Source organism: Malaya genurostris, chromosome 3 (genome assembly GCF_030247185.1).
Source record: "Malaya genurostris strain Urasoe2022 chromosome 3, Malgen_1.1, whole genome shotgun sequence".
NCBI classification, from domain to species: Eukaryota; Metazoa; Arthropoda; class Insecta; order Diptera; family Culicidae; genus Malaya; species Malaya genurostris.
Genome location: NC_080572.1, coordinates 84,953,399 through 84,973,290, shown reverse-complemented (window position 1 = coordinate 84,973,290; position 19,892 = coordinate 84,953,399). Strand labels below are relative to the sequence as shown.

The window sequence follows — 19,892 nt, the reverse complement described above, 5'->3', positions numbered from 1 at the left end:
TTTAAAAAAATCGTGTTCAATATTGTACACCGTCACTTAAACCGACGAAACAAATAACTTGAAAAAAAATTTAAACTGGTCCCAAACTACACGAATCGATAGTCATTATCAGTAGGCAACTAAACAAACCGATTCCGGCTACCCTGGTTCCCGGTATCCGGTTCCGGAAGCACCGGAAATAGTGGTCATATATACCAAAATGGATCTTTTCTCACTTTTCTCAGCGTTGGTTTGACCAATTTCCACAAATGGAAGGTCTCATGATCTGGATCCGACTTCCGGTTCAGAAGTTATAGAGTAAAGTGTGTTGAATATTATACAACGTCACTTAAACTGGCGGAACAAAAACTATAGAAAATGTTGTAAAATGGACTCAAAATCGTTACTCCTAATCTTAGGGTCAAACGAAAAGTCTTATGGTCCTACCAGAAATTACTGCATATTTTCGGATACAACAAACATTTAAATCGTCATTTAGAGTGCGATGGCAAAATTGTATAAATTCTTCAAAATTCTATTGCAAAATCTATATCGTTTACCCGATGGGCTTAATGTCATCTAATTACTGTAGTGTTAGTTAGCTAGGGTTAGTTTTAATTGATAGTATTAAGTACATACATGCATCTGTTGGATTGTTGTAATCTGTTGATGTAAAGATGAGGAGGTTTTATGCCTGCTGGAGTGAGAGATTGTTATATTTCAGCTCCATTGGGCTTTTTCCTGCTCCAAATAAATAAATAAATAACAAAAAAATTGAATAAAAAACTAGTGGAGTTTGTACGTCATGTTAGTTTTTGGCCGTACGAACCGTCTTCGATTATACCGGTTCTCGGGTTCCGATGCTGGAAGTGCATATAATAGTGAACCCACTTAGTTTTCTTTAGGATCAAATCAACCTGATAATTCGTGAAAAAGAAAATAAACAAAGAGAAACTGTCATTTGCAGCAAGGCTCTTTTGTCGTGGGACTTTGGAATTGAAAATCTAATTAAAATAGGACATTTGATAGAATTGATCGAAATAGGATAGTGTGATACCCCAATCGTGTCAGAAGGTGATAAAGAAAATAGGGGATATGAACCATTAATTGTGAGTATGATGAGAAATTAACCATAAATACTGGAATGGTAACGGAACTATATACATATATTTCATTTTAAGTTGTTAAATACAAAAGCTGCTACAAAACCATTTTGTCTAATTTCAAACATTACTTTTGAATTTTTCCCAAGCGTGTAGTGCACCGAGTGAAATAATGCCACCAATTGTACTCTATATGACACCTCTCCATTTTGTTTTGTCCTAAACGGTTTCACACCATAGCCCCAGAATAAAAGAGAAATGCATCGTCCACGCTAGCTAGCAGCAAATAGGAAATAGACACATATAGCGTTAAAATAGCATAAATACACCATAAAAGCACGTCGATCCGAAGCCGAGCGCACATCGATCCACTCCCACCGATCCGGCACCGAGCGGTGATATTGGCTAAATTCTGTTATTTTTCCCTACTCTCGTGTGTTTCTCCCCCACACACATCACCGCCCTCGGAAGGGCCCCCTCTCTAGGCCCGAAGCTCAGACTTTTCCCATATGAGTACGGTAACAAACACGCCTCATATCCGGCACATAGAGTTCGGTTCCCACATATGTGAAGTTGAACCCACATGCGGCATCAGCCGACGACGACGACGGAGAGAGCGAAAAAGAAGGCCGGACGACGCCGAGCGTCGGCCGAACCGTGGTGGCATCCTCTGCTGGCGGTGCTCGTTCGGCCGAGTATCCGAGGGTCACCCTCCGAGCATCAAAGGCCCTGCTCGTTCGTTCATCCGTTGCCAGTTCAGTCACCGCACGCTTCTGTTGTTATTATTGCGCTAATCCCGGACTATTTTTCTAGTCGTTCCCTTCCACCCGATACGACCCTCTACGACTTGCTTTGTCAGTTCGGCAGATTTCACCACCCCATCTTCGACCGACCGATCCACGCTTGGTAACATTAGAAATTAGGATTCGTTTTGTCCGTGCAAAGGGAAAATTCGGTAGATTTAATTATGCGCATGTGCTTTCGGAAGGATGTCTCGCGAAAGTGTATATCCACTCGCTCGGTAGGAAAGGATTCTGAGTTGGGTGTCATATGCGACCACTCACGCGAATGGGTGCCGTGTTATGTACATTCACAGTCCGGCCTAGTTGTTGCACGGTGATCCCAGAGAGTGAGCTCTGGTGAGCGGCTGGAAAGTGAGCTACCAGCACTTGCGAGAAGTAAAGATTGTAGAGATGAATGCGATTTTTTGTGCGCCCGTGTTGGTGAGTGGGCTTCTGTTCCTAGAAAACGGGGTAATGTTTTTGTTTTTTCCTTATGCTACATCATTCGGGGTACTTTATGTACTGCGATGAGTGCTGGGGTCCGATGTGATGGTGTATGTGCTGCGAAGGGATTGTGTGAGCGTCGGACGTGGAAAGCTCATATATCGCCCGGCATACGAGTGTGTGTGTTGTGCGGGGTGTTTGAGTATGGGTGGCTGCGAATGTGTTCGCCGAAGGGACTCACATGCTCGCTGGTAGGCTGCTGCGGTCATGCGGGGGAGTGTGTGAGCATAAGAATAAATTGTAGGAATCAAAAATTCAACAACTCTTATTATTTTCCAATGGATAGCAGGGTAGAGTAGCGGGTAATGATAACGAGTGAGAGAGAGCCGAGTGCGAAAGGGAGTGAGGAAGGTTCTGCTGCTGTCAGCCGAAGAGTGCAATTCGCTTCTCGCTCACTCGTATGCTACGGGCCGGTTAGTGCTCGCTCGTTCATGCCAGCGGCTGGTGTATGATTCCGAATATGTTTTGCGATATATGTTTGAGAGACTTTAGCCGTCGCGCTACAACTTGTCAGTCGGTCTCAGGCAGTCACGGCGTAAACCTCAAAATGTGCGGTTCGATAGTTGAAATTTGGTTTATTTAGAGTTTTTTGGACACCCCAGCACAATACCGTTTGGAAAAGAAGAGTTGAAATTACACCCACTTCCGAGTGTCGGACGTACAGGTTCCGGAGCTTTTTTATTTTGCTGAAGTTGTTCGGAAAATGACGAAAACTTATTCTCGCTGATCGACATCTGAATGCAGTTTAATCGACGAATATCGCGAGCAAAACACAAAATTCTACGAAGATTATAGTTGGATGGTCAACCGAAAGCGAAAGAAGAGAAAAATTTTTACACGTTTGGGCAAATGAAAAAAAAATTTAATTTCAACCCACAAAGTGTTTCGGGATACGATAAAAAAAGTGCAATTTTAGTTTGTTTTTATTCAACTTGTTGTGAAAGTGAATTAGGTTCTAGGAAAAACAAAACAAAAACGAGGCAAACAAGCTGGTAGCACATTTCCTGAGAAGATTCAGATGCTGTGAATTCCGACCGAGGCATCGCACAACAAAGGAGATCCTCGTCAGTAAGCCGGGAAACACACTTGGAAATTCCCTTTGCCTGGCGTACCGGGACTCTTTCCCACACACCACCGTCAGCGTCATCACACGTGAACCGATGCATGATCTAATTTATTGTGCCACTCCGAGGCATTGAAAGTTCAAAGGACACAAAACACTGGTTCCCGGTCTTTCATCCCAGCCAAGCAAAGGTACCCCGGCGACAACGGCTACCTGTGAACAACCTTCGCAGCAATCGTAAAAGCCTTTCCACACCCCTTGAAGGCCACGGCAACCGAGGGTCGACAAAAACCAAAAAAAAAACCTTTGCAAGTAAAAAAAACAGGACCCGAGAAGAGGTTGACTGAAAACGAGAAGAAAAAAAAACATTTATCACCCTCTTACGTATGATTTTACGCTCCGCGCCTGTGGGAACTTACAAGGAAAACCGTGTCGAAAGTATGCCCACTGGCAGAGTGAACCCGCACCAGCTCCCACATTGCACGCATCGGGATCGATGATGGTGATCGATTAGCCCCGGACGGGACACAACCTGTATGTTTCCGTTGGTGGTGACCGCACAGTTTTGGACCGTTCAAAATTGTCTTTTTTCGGACCACGGTTTCGGGTGATGGCAAAAATAGGAAAGAAATCGTAGCAAACAGGAAAATAAAACTTTTCGGATAAATTGAACCAAAAAAAAACGTTTTTGAACTTCTGATAAAAAAAAAACATTGATTCTAGTTTTTTCCGTTTTCGTGAGTTGATATTGCAGAAGGTTTGAAGTGTTGAGATACAAAAATAATAATCAGAACAGTAGTAATACTTGGCGTCAAAACAACTTAAACTTTCGGATTTGTAGAAGGAGAAAACCTTTCGGGAACCTGAAGTGTCGAGACAAAATTGTGAATATTTATGTTTAGTGTCAAGGATAAATAACCAACCAAAAAAAGAAAAAAAAAACGTAGAACCAAATTACATTCGATATTAGTTTGTGCTTTGTACTAGAAGAAGGAAAAACGGATGTCTGAAATTTAAAGCGATACGAAGAAAAACCGAAATTTGTGTGCGATTACATTAGAAATCACAGAGTGAAGCAGTGATCGAAGCTGAAAATCGGATTTTAAAACAAAACTTTCTTCGAGCAGGAAGCACTAGGAAAAGGTAAGTAATTCGTTTGATGGCATTACCGAGTTTTTTTTGTTCTTGATATGAAAATTCTAAATTGAGATGTACCGAGAAATTGTGTTATACATAGTTCGGTGGAAAATGCGATCATTGGAAACTGGTTTTGAATGGAATTTTCTGGACTACCGTTGAATATTTAAATGAACTTGAATTGAGTTTTCTGGTGTCTATAACAATTCAGATATCCATGAATTGGGTCTCTAGTTTTTTAATCAGCTGGCAAACACAATTTTTCGAACTCGCCAGTTCTAGTACTAGATCGGATAAATGTAAAACATTTCATTCTAGGCAAATTACGTTGTTTTAATTTTTCATCTGATACAAATTATAATCAAATTTGGTGCTCCGAGAAATTTACTGTCTACAATTTGTACAGTGTTTTGTGGTTTTGTCAATAAAAAAAAATATAAGAATAATTATGAATAAACGAAACCTATTCTAGAGAAATTAATTGATAATTAGGATTTTGCCTACCTACGTAACCAAAAAACACGGACGAATGCCGTATTCTGATAGCATTTGCATTTTCATCGCTCACAACGTCAAAGGACAACTCATCTGAAAACAACTCTTGTTCGGATTTGCATACCTTGATTTAAAAAGCCACATGCGTTGTTTAAAAAAATATACTAGTTGTTTGTTTCTGCCTTTTACCAAAGAATGGTTATACTCGATTCAGTAAAATATGTCTTCAAACTATGAAAATTTACTTCGAATTGCAACAGATAACAGCAGATAATAAACCAATAACGCCATTCAAACGAATTTGAGACAACTCAATCGTAGACTCCTACAAAAAAAATATGAAACTTACTCAAGATGTAAATCCAAGCATGCCGTATTTGCTAAGGAAATAACGAGATATTACATCTATTAGCAAGTAAAATTCCATTTTGAGTCTATTTCAATGAAAAGTTCAACCAATTTTATCAGAAATTTAAAAAAGGATTCAGAGTTATATGCTTTGGATTGTAAATTTAGGTAAATTGCGGCTTTTTTTCTACCGAGACGCGAATTTATGTTTTTTTCGTTTATCCTCCATTACACAAAGTATTAAACCTAGAACGCTCTCGTCACTTTTTCTATACGTGAACGCTCTTTGGGGTGAATTTCTACCTCAAAATTGTTTTTTTTATGAATGGTAGTTAAAAAGAGTATTTATTCCGATATATTTGGAAGCAACAAATGCAAGTATATTTTGACGCCATATGCAAGTTGAGCTATTGTGTATAACTTACGCAAAAGATACGAAAATGGGCTGCATGGGGAGGAGAAATCGTGTGTTGCAATCTATTGAAAATTGGTGTTTATGGGAAAAAAATTATGACGTATTCCAGTTCAACGGATGTATTTTGTTTCTTTTATTCGTGAAGCTAAAAATATTGACACTACCCGATCAAATGCACATAAAAAAATCATAACACAAATATATCAACAGTTGATATGTGTAACAATTTGTGTTATTTTGAGATATTTAACAAATGAAAACAGTTGAAAGTTAAAACTTATGATAACAATATAATAACAAAATCAGTTATGATGTTTTATTTTCTTTTGCAAGACTCATGATAACGTTCATTAATTGAAAAAATGCGTTTTTCCGTTCCGTATCGAAATAAAATTATCAGAATTTCAAAGAACTAAAAGAAGAAACCAGATCACTAAATAAATTATTCATTTAATAAAAAAAATCATTCAACAATTTTGGATTGAAGCTATGCTAAAAGTGATATAGTTTTTCTGTGTTAAATTTGCTATCTAATTCATTACAATTATTGTTATAAATTTCTGCTTTCGAACCTCTGTAGTTATATCAAATTCAATAATAATTGTGATACAAACGTTTCAAAATCAGTTACGATTTTGTTCCCGCTAGAGTCTTTTTTGTTACTTTAACAGCTTACCAGTCAAAAATATTTCAAAATTTGTAACAGCCTCAAACAAGTTTTACCTACACTGCAAAAAATTATGAAACTTATAAGAGACGGAAATCCACATTTGACCCAATTTATAAGAACTCAATTTGTCAATTCACAAAATAAACTAATTACAGCGTTTAATGTTTAGTCTGTGCCTATCTTGAAGTCGTGTAAAACTAAATGTTTCAGCACTTCAAAATATAACAGAATACAAGAAACATGTCTCAAATGGACAGTGAATATGTGTTATTTTTTCAAGATAGAATGAATGGCCGTATATTAAAGGGCGGGTAGGGTCTAACACTTTTTAAAAATCATTTATTATTTTCTTTATATTTTCTTATAGTAAAACATTTCAAGAATATTCTGTGAAATTTTCAAGTCTATTGGAACGAAACTCTGTAAGTTATGGACCTTTATCTATGGCTATCTCATTCTGCGAAGAAACAAGAGCTCGGCGCACAGGTCCAAGATTTCTACTTCTATTGACTTCAAAACTTGACAAAACATTCTTGAAATGTTTCATTATAACAAATTATAAAAGAAAAAATATGATTTTTTGAAAGTTTTAGGCCCTACGGGCTCCCTGGAGTAATAAATTGTTTCCATTGATTTTATAGACAAAAATTTTAAACGCGTTTTTCTCAAAAGCAGGTTTTAAAAGTGCGTGTCCATCGTCATTCAAAAACTACTGCACCAATTTTGTTCAAATTCTGCACATACTTTCTACATGTAAAAAACCAGACCCTAACGTTTTCCTTTTCGTTGTTTGTTACTTTGGGGAGGCTTCACAGCTACAAAATGGCGGATTTTTTCGTGAAAAATCGTAGTTTTCACTTTGAGCAACCACCAAAAATTGAAAAAAAAATGAAAAATATCAAACAGACACTTGGGGTCTAGAAAAACTTCTACTTTTACTATGCTGTTTTGATTTGTTGACTTCTGATTAGTCTACAGTCGACACCGCAAATCATTATTTTTAAGAAGCGTTCTCAAAAATACCTCTTCACCGTCTTATTTCTCAATATTTTTCCACGAAAAAATTACACAATGTTGTTCGAATGATGCTGTGTGTTATGCAAAATGTTTGAGTTTATTTTGTTGAACGATAGTTCTGAAAAAAAATCGCAAAAATGATGATTTTTTCCACCAAAATCGACATTCAAGCTATCCTGAGAGCAACTGAAATGCCAATTAGCGTTTATATTTATGTTAATCAAAAGTAATATTAAATAGACATCTAGGGGACGGGTACAGTGTGATGGGTAAGTCCATGCCATTCACGCAGCCCGCCTGGGTTCGATTCCCAACCCCGCACATAGGGTCAGAAAGTTTTTCTGGTCCGAAGAGGCGAATGACCTCAAGGTTAAAACCTCTATAATCGAAACAAAAAAAAATAGACATCAGTTGAAAGGAAAACTTGATTGAAAATCATCATCGAAGTAATACTAAATCGGAATGCAATAATATTTGAACGAAGAAGGCTGTATTTATGACTTAAAGGGCGGGGATGGTCTATTGAAAAATCTTTTGTGTTTTTCTATAGTAAAACATTTTTAAGAATATTTTGTTATATTTGCAAGCCTATCGGAACACAACTTCGGAAGTTATCTCATACTACAAAGAGCGAAGTGCGCGTCGCACAGACCCAAAAGTTCTGCTACGATGAACTTGAAAATTTGACAAAACATTCTTAAAATGATTTTTATGCTAAAATACAAAGAAAATATATGCCCGTGTCCATCGAAAATCGAAAACTACTTCACCAATAATTTTTTGAATTTTGCACGTACTTTCTACAATCCTTTTTTTATACTTCGGGGAGGTTTTACAGCTATAAAAAGACATATTTTTTCGTGAAAAATTGAGTTTTTAATTTTAAACAACCACCAAAAATTCAAAAGATTAAAAAAAATCTAACAAAAACGTTGGGATCTAGAAAAACATCTACTATAAATATGCTGCTTTGATGAGTGCTTTTTAAAACAACCGTTAAATTTCTTACATAAATTGAAATCCCTACTTGGATGTCTGTTCACTGTGGCTTTGTGTCACTTCTAAAACATATTGCAAAATAAAGACTTGGAAGGAATTTTATATTCAATTTCCTACTCCGAATATGTGCGTTAAAAAATGATGTAAATTCAAGAAATATAATAAAGTCATTAGGTACCAACTTATTCAATGAGGAAAATATTTACACTTCTTAAAATTTGAACGCCAAACAGTTCAGTTACGAAGTATAAAACATCTATATGACAATAGCACAAGTTTAAAATAATGATTCCACGCAGCCTAAACACTGTCACAGAATTTATGGACGCACTTTGATTTCGCTGTAAATAATTCACAAGTGTTAGATATTCAAATTTTATTCGATATACTGATAATATTAGACTACAGCAACAGAATATTATTCTCAACATTGCTACTTAGCCATTGTAGACTAGCTGGCGCACCTTCTTGCGAACGTTCCTCACTAAATTCCGTACAGACTTCTTGGCGACAAGTTTTGACACTTTTTTGCCATCTTTTTCGAACTGTTGAATGGTTTCGGCTACCGAGACATGTTTCCTAAGATGTGCCTTCGTCAATGCCCAAAATTCCTCAATTGGTCGAAGTTGTGGGCAATTTGTTGAATTCATGTTTTGGGATGAAAGTGACATTTTTGGTTGTATACCAAAGTAGTGGCAAGAAGCAAGATCTACCCAGAAGACAACAGAATCCTTGTGACTACGAATCATGGGTAGAAGTCGTTTTTGTAAACATTCCTCGATGTATATTTCGCTGTTCATTGAAACAGTGGTGATGAAAGGTTTCGCAATTTTACCGCAGCTACAAATTGCTTGCCAGACCATAGCTTTCTTACCAAATTTTTCGACTTCAATCGATGTCTCGGACTGGTTTAACACTTGCCCTTCTCGCACCGTATAATATTGTTGTCCCGGCAAGGATTTGTAATCGAGTTTCACGTAGGTTTCGTCGCCCATGATTATGCAGTTTCAATTTCCAGCAAGAATCGTATTGTACAGCTTTCGAACCCTCGGCCTGATCGATGCTTCTTGTTTCGGACTACGTTTTGGTTGTTTCTGCTTCATATAGGTTCGAAGATTCAAACGTTCTTTAGCACGAAGAACATTTGACTTCGAAGTGCCCACTTTTTTGACCACATCTCGAACTGAAACCTCCTTTTTTTGCTCGAACTCCTTAAGTATACGTTTATCCAACTGAGGGTTAGCAGGACCTTTTTATCGACCCGTTTTCGGTTTATCCTCAAAGGTGTTATCCCCACCGAACTTTCTGATTGCATTTCGCACGGCTTTTTCACTTACTCCTTCCATTTTTGCTATCTTTCTCAGTGACAGTCCGCGTTCTGTGCACCATTTGTACACAATTTTTCGACGTTGTTCTGCTGAAAGTCCACGCATTTCGAAACAAACTAATGAAAACGAATAAACAACTGCACAAGTGGTTAGAGAAGAGTGTAAACAAAATGACGCAGCCGTAAAAATTGACAGATTCTGAACCATTGTGAAATCACAGCGGTTTTTGGTTGCGTCCATACTTTCTGGGACAGTCTTTACTTGAGTTCGATTCCCGACCACTCACATTCGTTCGTTGGGTCGTACTCTGACCCAAAAGGAAAATTATTCTAAAGTTAAAGCTACTGTAATCAAAGTAAAAATAACGAAATGTATTATTTCAAGTACTAACTCAAGTAGCAATTATAGCTTGATGAAATTTTTTATGTTTCACGATTGTTATATGAATTTTTTTATTACGCATATCGAAGGAGTAATATTACCCGCAATGTTCGAATAATTCTGGCTACATTCTATCCTACGAGAAGAACATAAATGGAGTGTCGCAGTTCACGCAAATTTACGTGCAAGAATTGGTAATATTGCGTGATTTGGAAGTTCCATGACATGAAATTAATTGATATAAAAAACTAGAAGGGTCAGCCTCATTGGGTTCCTCGAGTTATTGATGTGGAACAAGGCTGCCAAAAATTTGAATGACTCACCATAAAACTAATAATTATCGATATAGTACGAGCGTCACAACACAAACCATTCAGCTTTTGTGTAGTAATTCGAAAAACACTGGAAACACAATTTGTATTTGTTTTTGTATAAGATAAAATAAATTCAGCAGTCGAAATGTATGCAATTATATTTCTTCACAGTGCTTGCTTAACTACACAGTTAACAACTTTACACTCAAATTTGTATTGCAGTTTTGCCTTATGCACTTTATTTTATAACGTTCAGGTTTCGTTTGGGAATGCATTGGGCAGCGATTCGAGCTCACAGTTTTCATAAATGCCATAAAAATATTTTCCAATTAAAACGTGTTTCTGCCATAAAAATTGGAAACTAAAATTCCCAAGCTTGTCAAAATCAACAAGCGAATGCAAAAAATTTACATTTAACCGAAGCAAGCCTGAAACATTAGCTATAATTTTCCTTATATTTATAGATTCGAGCGCTTCGCAGTCTCGATTTTCAGAGCGACCAACTGATATGTCGCTTACTCCTTCAAAACCATCGTCTCCGTTAGGGAAAGCCATTAGCCAGCATAGCATAGTAGGCAATTTAGGAAACTGCTCGCTATTTATAACATTTTCATACATATGTACATGAAAATATGTGGCTTCATGCATTCACAACAACGCATAGAAATATTTTCAATCAGTTGGTGCTCAAAAGGTTTTGTCACTTTGCTCAGCTTAAGCTCTTAATTTTCTAATTTGCACCCTTATTTAGAAAACAAAGATGTGATTCACATCAAAACATAATATTTTCAGGCAAAAACGATATTTATTCGGAGTCGTTGATTTTGCATATAGAAGTGAGCAGCTCGATCGCACTCGTTGCAATGAATCCTGTTGTTTCGGCTCTGCTTCTTTTTCAATTTTTTTGCGGCAAATAATGCCGGAATCATCATCCAAGCCTCCATCGTTAGTTTGCTGCTCTTGTTGCTTTTCTCTTTGGTTTCACAAATGCACGGCTTTTTTGTCGTTTTGCTGAATTTGTCTTTGCTTCATTTTACTGTTTCTGGGCTTCGGTTTTCTTGCACTTGTTTCCAGCTTTTTGTTGCTGATCGCTTGCCGCTTCAGGTGACCTACTGAATAGAAGTATTTCCCACGGGCAAATTTTTCGTAATAATTGAAAAACTACGCATATTTTATTTCGTCTGCAAAACCCTTCAGGAGCATGAAAAATAAATTGTCGCCCATAAAAAGAGGCTCGGTATTTCCCACAAGCCTAGTTAGACAAAAGAGCAAACCATATTTTAATGTAATGATTTTTAGGATCTTTCACTGCTTCGCTTATGAAAACATGTTAGAACACAGATGTCACAACAAAAACTTCTGGAATCTCAAAATTTTCTACTGCTTCGACTGCTAATGAAAAAAATAGATGAAGCTAAAAAACTACGCTGACAGAAGTTTCGCATAGATCGAAGTTAGATAATGACAGCTAACACTAATTGTACGAAATTCCCTATTTTTCCCTATAAATTTTGAAGAATGTACGAATAGTATTTAGCTTCCTATTTCATCTGAGCTCCTGTTTCCATCTCATTCCTTCATCTTAAAACTTTGAACATGAATGATATCTTTCAGCATACCTGCACCAAACTGTGAAATGTTTTAAAATGTTTATTTAAATTTTTGTCACACTTTACCATTCAAAAAATTGGTTCTAATCCTGCAGTGATTTTTTTTTTTCATTTGAAAATAATTCACTTTCCTATGTAGAATATATTTTCGTCTCAAATTTTACAGGTCATTTCTGAATATTTAGTATTTGATTCATCTCAAGACATGATCTCCATTTCCCATGATTACACCACTATTCAATGTTGGATGACTTCATAATTAGTTATATTCACTTTGCACTTGTTTAATCAACGATTGAAAACTTCTAAAACTGCCCGTTAAATATTAGATGAAAATTTGCACTTAATTTACTCCCTTGTGCTTTGTTCTCATTTCATTTCGTATCGCAAAGTTGCCAAGTTTTCTCATAACGTAATGAAAAAAAATTGTTTCCTTTTGAAAAGTACAATCAACAAGTTTTATTAGGTATCCGTTACATTAGTTTAATTATATTATTGATATTTATATTTCAATGAACCTGTTCCGGTATCGAATATTACTAGATTGTGCGTGTTAAATACTAATAAAATAATAATTGTCTAGTAGCACTGGTTTTATTACGATATATGTCAACAAAACGCTGTTGAGTATTTCATCGGCTGTGGATCTGATGTTTTCATATTTTTAAAAGGGTCAATCAAGAATAAATAACCTTCCAGTAAAACTTCAAATGTAAAACAAAAGGAAACGAAAGCTATCCAATTATTTTTAAAAGTCGAATTTATTCCAAACTGGTTCTAATTTCTAAGAAATGTAAATCAATTCTCAATGTAGAGCAAGGCGGATTAAGCAGAAATATAAAATAATTATAGTGATTTTAGTGGCTAAAATAGGATTTTGAGGTAACGTCCATACAAATGAGATGAAATAGGGACAAGAAGTTTTCATAATTCCAAGAAAACCTTTTTTTGTTGTTGCCAAGTGTCTTAAACGTTTAAGGAGTGTATCGAAAATAAGCTATCCACACATTTTTCTTTCAAATTGTGATGAAAACAATATTTTATTCAAACGCTCTTCATCAAGTTCCGGACAAGTGTTGCATCGCATTTTTTGACGCTTGAGCCCAAATTTTTTGAACTCCTGCATGTTCCCAGCTGCCTTACCAGTCTTCTTGAAGACCCCCCAGTGAGCCGACGCTAAATCCGGCCAAAACAGTGAAGTTGTACTATGCTTCTTATATAAAGGCAGCAATCTCTTCTGGAGACACTCATATCGATAGATTTCTGCATTTATAGTTCTGGTAGTGTGGAAAAAATGTTGACTTCAAACCACAGGAACATATTGCTTGCCAAACCAGTACCTTTTGACCGAATTTTTCCACTTGAATCGACCTGTCCGTATCGCTCACATCCTCCCCAACGACGACAGTAAAGTATTGTGGACCTGGAAGGGTTTTTGAGTCCACCTTTACATAAGTCTCATCGTCCATCAAAGCGCATGCATCCGGACACTGCAAAAGACGCGAATACAATTTCCGGACCCTTGTAGCTGCTCGCTTCTTCTGTTCTACACTTTGTTTTGAAATTTTCTGATTCGTGTAGGTCTTCAGGTGATTTCTCCTCTTGATACGCTGGATCATTCCGACACTCGTTCCTGCTTTTTTGGCCAAATCACGTATTGACATTGATTTGTTCTTCAAGACTAGAGATACCACTTTCTGGACTAGTTTCCGGTTGGAAAAACCGGGTTTTCTGCCTCTTCCTTCTAGCTCATCCAACGAATAGTGTTCTCCAAACTTTAATGATGGTTTTACCACTGGCATGATGGATTCCAAACCGCTTTGCCAATTTTCGCATAGTAATACCCTTCTCGCTTAGCCATGTGTCCAGAACCTTAATTTTCAATTCCTTTTCAATACGCGACATTTTGAAAACGCGGAATTTCAACCGCACAAACAAGTAAACAAACAAAAGCTGACAGCCAAACACATAGCATGCTGTGATCTGAGCATACATAATCATCACAAGTACATGCGTACAACACAAATGTATGTAGATAGCTTATTTTCGATACACTCCTTATGACGTCATCGAGATCTGGGGTTATTTCATAAAAAAATCTAGATCTGGTGTTATTTTAGAAAACTTTTTTTTTATTTCAAATCGAGAATTCATAGATTCCTAATACAAACGAAGAGGGTATAACTATGAAAGTTGGCATAAGAAGGGCGCATTGAAATCCATACAAAAAAGTCGCATGAAAAATTGACTACACAGCTCGAAAAAATTTTGTAATTTTACATCTTATAAGATGCTCATAAATGAAGCCTTGTATTTCCCACAAATTTATATTCAAGAGCACGTAAAATATTGTGTGATTTGAAAATTACATGGCTTGAATTCCAATGAAAAAAAGACAAAAGATAGATAGCAACAGCGCAACATGAACCAAGAACCACCAGATCACGAAGTACCGCAGTTAATCGACTGAACCACAGAAGCACACATCTGCTTAATGGATATTAGATACATATAAACCCATACAGCGTTTCTTGGTAACCAACATAGCAAAAAATATGAAATTTACCGCTGACTTAAATCCGCATATGACTCAAACGCATAGAACGTAATTTGTAAAATGACTGAATTTTACAATAATGATTCACATATGTGTCGAACATACACTACCTTCAAAGCAGACGTGTAAATCTACATGCTTCAGCACATTCCAAATGCGTTACATATATGTACAATCTACTGTAAAAATGAGTCATTTTTGACGCTCGTATATGTCGGTCTCTGAAGACGTAAATTTACACGATTTTTTCTAGGTGTGAAGTGCAAAATACACCAGTAGCCAGTAAAATTCTGCACGAATGGATAATTGCGTCATTTGACAAGTTAAGATGTTATGAATCGTATCATTTGTAGAATTATATTACCTCTAAATCTCTTTTTTTTCTTTGTAGAATCCCGCTTTGCAATCTTCCTTTCTAAACATTCATAAGTCCAATCCAAAACGGAACATTACACAGATAACATATTTTCCGATTACCAAATTCTATTCAATATTTTTACATCCCAAAAACTAATTTTCGAGCAAACAAGAGCTCGGGAATATTCATCGGGCCTTGAGGGTCTTATTCCAAACGAAAGTTGGCTCCGAGAAATATTTGTCTACTGTAAAGAGATTAATGTCGTTTTCGCTTGATGCCAAACCTACCCCAGTTTCCACTGTAGCTGCTGTCAAACCGTTTGTTTGAAGCCAGTTTCGAACCTAGTTTCAACGTTGTTGAACTGAAAATCGAGTCAGTTTCGCACCTGGTTTTTATATCAGGTTTACTCAGATCCCCGTTGCTAAGTGCGAAGTCAACACAGGTTCGTGAAAAGTGTTTGTTTGATGAAACTACTATGGGCAAGGATGGCTTTTATCGTATCAAAGAACGTTCACTAGCAACTCTTCACACGATTGAATCAGTGACATCAAAGAGAGACGGATATCATCGCAACAACAAAAACCCGGTATGGCTCATTTAACGCAGAATAGAGACCAGTGCGAGAGCGAATTTCTCTCGATGAAATTTCTGAGAATCAAAGGTTAGCACGCTGCTGTGGGGATCCTCTCTGAAGCAACAAACGGTCGCTTATTATCGTTTCGCGATCCGATTCTATATGGGCAGTGGATAATTGCGATATAATCATTTTACTATTGCCGCTTTCTCTAACTATGTGCATATAATCTTTGTATAAGTTGTGTCTATGAAAATATCTGTGAATGATCCACACAAGGGTTCTGAAATATTGCAACCTAGTATAAGAATCATCAAGTTGAATCATCGATTCGATTTTCTGCGATAATTGTCAACTTGCGATTCTCTCTTGGGAAATTCCACACAGAAACGATCATTGTCAGACTGTAAATTTTTTTAAGGGCGTGAAATACTTAGAGTATGAAGTGGAGCGAAGAAATGTAGCAAAATTCTCTCACGGTTCATGCATTGAGAGACTCAAGTTCTTCAAGCATCTTCTACCGGATTGAAAATGTTGTATACAATATAGATAGCAATATAGCAGCTTCTGTCAAATTTTCGGCAATCACCAACACTGACTCTGGGTCAGAGCTGCTAAATGTCACTATCAACTAGCAACTTTGCACGACGAAGATTGGAAAGCTTATGTCACTGGACTGCTGCCAACCAGACTCTACCAATCATCATATATTGAGTGTCTGAAAGCCGATCTGTCATAACTTAGATTCTCTTGTTGTTTCACTCACCAGGACCCTCATTCATTGGTGATGCGATTGATATTATCTTCATTTCTCCTGTCACTGCTTGGTTACGATGTGACTAAATATTAATCAAACATCATAAGCAGTGAATTATATTCATTTACACCAATAAACTCCGAAGTCCGATGACTTTTTGCAAAGAACAATGAACTTTATCAATTTATGTTCATGTTAGTACTCTCATTGAATTTTTTTACTTCAACAGGGAATAGGAGAATGAGAGAGAGAAACAAAAAAGTCGCCTGTCTTTGACTGAGTATACTTCTACTTCGTCATAGAACTATCGAGTGTCTCATTTGACAGACACTTCGACCGTATCGATTACAGTTGACAATGATTTTAGTCAGTCTATCAAGGTCATTTGGCATGACTGACAATTTGCAGCTCTGCTCTGGGTCAGTTTCAGTTTTCTCAAGCGAAAACGACATAAGAGAGCAAGTAAAGTGTTACTAGAGGGTAATTTTTTTTCTGGTATCGTTTTGGCAACACTGTTTTTGACAGATCACTCGTGAATCGTGTCTTGTGTCATTGTTTAGTCTATAATTTAATCATGAATCGTCGTGCGGTCTATAATTCATTCATGAATGGGCGCTGGCAACGTTGGAGGAGGATCCACTTTTTATCGAAAAATTGTGTTCAGCGACAAAGCTTATTTCTGGTTAAACGGATACGTCAACAAGTAAAATTGCCGCATCTGGAGCGAAAATCAGCCACAAGCATAGTAAGAGCTGCATCTTTAAAAAAATCACTGTTTGGTGTGGATTATAGGCCGGTGGCATTATTCTTGAAATATCGTCCGATATAGTGGGGAGAGTGTGTCAAAATTGGACCTTGCGAGTTGGCCATTCAAAGCGGAGTCGTGGCCAACATTTGCATGAAATCATCTTCAAACATTAAATTATATTGATCGTTCTATAAATTCCAATGAAGATATCATCATTTTTCTACAAATTTTAGTGTTTTTTGTTTTGAATATCAAATTCTGCACTTTTTAAAATATCACCTTTTTATAAAATAACATGTACTAGAAAAGTTTCATGCCCTTCAAACAATATAAGGACCTCGTTAGGAATCACTTTCGAAGATGTTTTAAGCTAATTAGAATTGACCGTGTTTCGGTTTGTAGTTTTCAATTTGAAATTAAATTTGTCATTAATTTTTGCACCTAGAGTGGAAATATTCTGCTGCATTTTCACCTTCTACTTATTTCGAGAAATCCTCAACCTACTTCCATAAAATGAGCAAACGGTGTGTACCGCCTTGAGATTTCTAACGCCTGGAGCTGTTGGATACATGCCACATTCCTAGCAAAATTGTCTCGAATAAGAAAAACAGCAATTTTTAATCTGCTACCGAACATTATTGGTTAGTCAATTAGGCAAGACATGAATCAGCATTAAACACTTCAAACATTCGAGAGCACTACTGAAAAACTTTTCCACAGTGCGTTCCTCCACCATCTTCCGAACACTGACGAAACGGTAGAGCAAGTGATATTTTCCCACCGGAATCATGTCACGGAATAAATTATGAACATTAATGCTTTAACCCTTTACCTCGTTAGGCCCGTCTCAGGCTTTCCCTAATCGGCTATGCTGGCAGCAGGAGAGGAGTACCACAAGAACAATCATATGTTTCCCCGAAACGATTCCCGGATCCCGCTCAGTCCGCTCCGATTCGCAGCCCAAAATCTGGTGTGAAAAATTTAAACCCTTCCGATTCACTCCACGTGTAGCTGAGCAAACTATCCGGGGCTGCTGGTTGCCATAAATCAAAACCGGGTCATTTCTCCTAGACTTATCGTAGCTCACCTCATGCGATCGAGAGTCGAGGATGGTGGTCAGCCGTGTGGTCAATCTAATGTCCACGCTCCGGGAGGGGATGGTGTGGAAAGCCTGGACAGGGGGAAAACTATCGAGCAGGTATCGTGCACTTGAGCTCACCCTGCGACCGACGGACCCACATAATCACATTATTTTCTGTTCATGTGTTTTTATGTTTCACTTTCGGATACCGATGGAAATAAAAATCTGACCACGGCCGGTCAAAATCAGAGGGGTCATTGCGTGTCGGTCGGCAATTATAATTATACATTACACCATCGTATTGTATTTTAATTAGGTTTGACCCTTCGGTTCGGTTGCAGGGCTGTAGGGCACTGTGCTTTACATTTAGGGGGATGGAATTGATACTTGTCACTTTGCTGTAATTCTGATGTTGTGATCAGAACATTATCACCACCACCGGTTGGAAGTAGAAAGGTACACAACCCACACGTGCTTTAATCTGCTCCACCGGATTTTTGCCGTGTAATTAATTAAATGTGTCACACACGTGGCAAACGAATAACTCCCGTTTGGCATTTACATTAGCATGGCTGGAAGCTTGCCTGGAATGATGCTTAAGAAACAAGTTTTAGCCAAACCCATATTCAAAGAACTAGTCTTTCTTAAACCGTATCAATTTGCGACGAATATCGTTTCGTTTTCGTATCGTAATATCACAGAGACCTGGGCACACTAGACCACACACCTGCGGCACGAACGAGTCAACCACGAAAAGGACGCAACCATCGTAACTGCAACCTTTTATCGCCCAACAACTTGCCAAACAGCCATCCTCCTTCGCTCCGGAATCCCTCCCCAGCAGGGAATGACGTACGTCTCGGCACAACGCGAATTACCGCCCGGAACACACTCTCCGGTATGGGCAACCTTTTGGTCTCATAACATATTCCTTGTGATGTGTTAATATGTGTCAGCCTTCGTTATGTTTGCAACCGAGCCCCACCGGCTGCCACTGTTTTCGGTAAGCTTTGTACGGCAGCTCTGCTAAACTGCCAGGATTCTCTGTTGGCATTTTGCAACGGTACCGGTGACGGTTAATTGTCCCAGTAGGGATGGCCATGTCCATGGCTCGGTGATTTGAGGATGGACTTCGATCGCTCATTTGGCTGACGAATTTCCATTTCCCGTTTCTTTTTAGAAAAGCTCAAAAATGTTTGTCTTTTTATTACACTTCACAATCCACTCAATATTGCTTATTCGTCCTATGGACGATATCACACCTGTCGCCGGCAATTAGAAGACACTTCGAAAGTTCCTAGTTGTGAGAGGAAGTTTGTTACTACATATTTAGGTAGTTCAAATGGTAGTAATGTTTTCCGTTTGCGATACATCTCATGAAGACCTGATTTGTCAAATGACGGAAAATTCCATTTGTAATAAACCAATGATGAATTAGAGTAAATTATACAGGTTCCGACTGTAATTTGGTAGCAAGTGCGACGGTCCTATGAGTTTATGTATATGCACCATTTATCAGCCAAGTAGTTGTGTGCGTATGTGGCTCAGTCGATTAACGAGCGTATTTCGTGATCCAATGATTCTCGGTTCAAGTCGTAGCTTTCGCAAATCAGCGTTTTTTTATTTCAATCAACAAATTATGATAAAATCGAATACAATCTCTTTGCTTGGG

The 19,892-nt window shown here is 37.7% G+C and overlaps 1 protein-coding gene across 1 annotated transcript in view; it reads left to right on the top strand.

Annotated features, from left to right (window-relative positions):
- Positions 1-2,895: 2,895 nt before the first annotated feature.
- Positions 2,896-19,892, top strand: part of LOC131434536 (protein jim lovell) — a 99,904-nt gene continuing 82,907 nt past the window's right edge. Inside the window, exon 1 of the mRNA XM_058601295.1 lies at positions 2,896-4,574. The gene's annotated coding sequence lies outside the window, so the exon portion shown is untranslated. The remainder of the gene's footprint in view (positions 4,575-19,892) is intronic.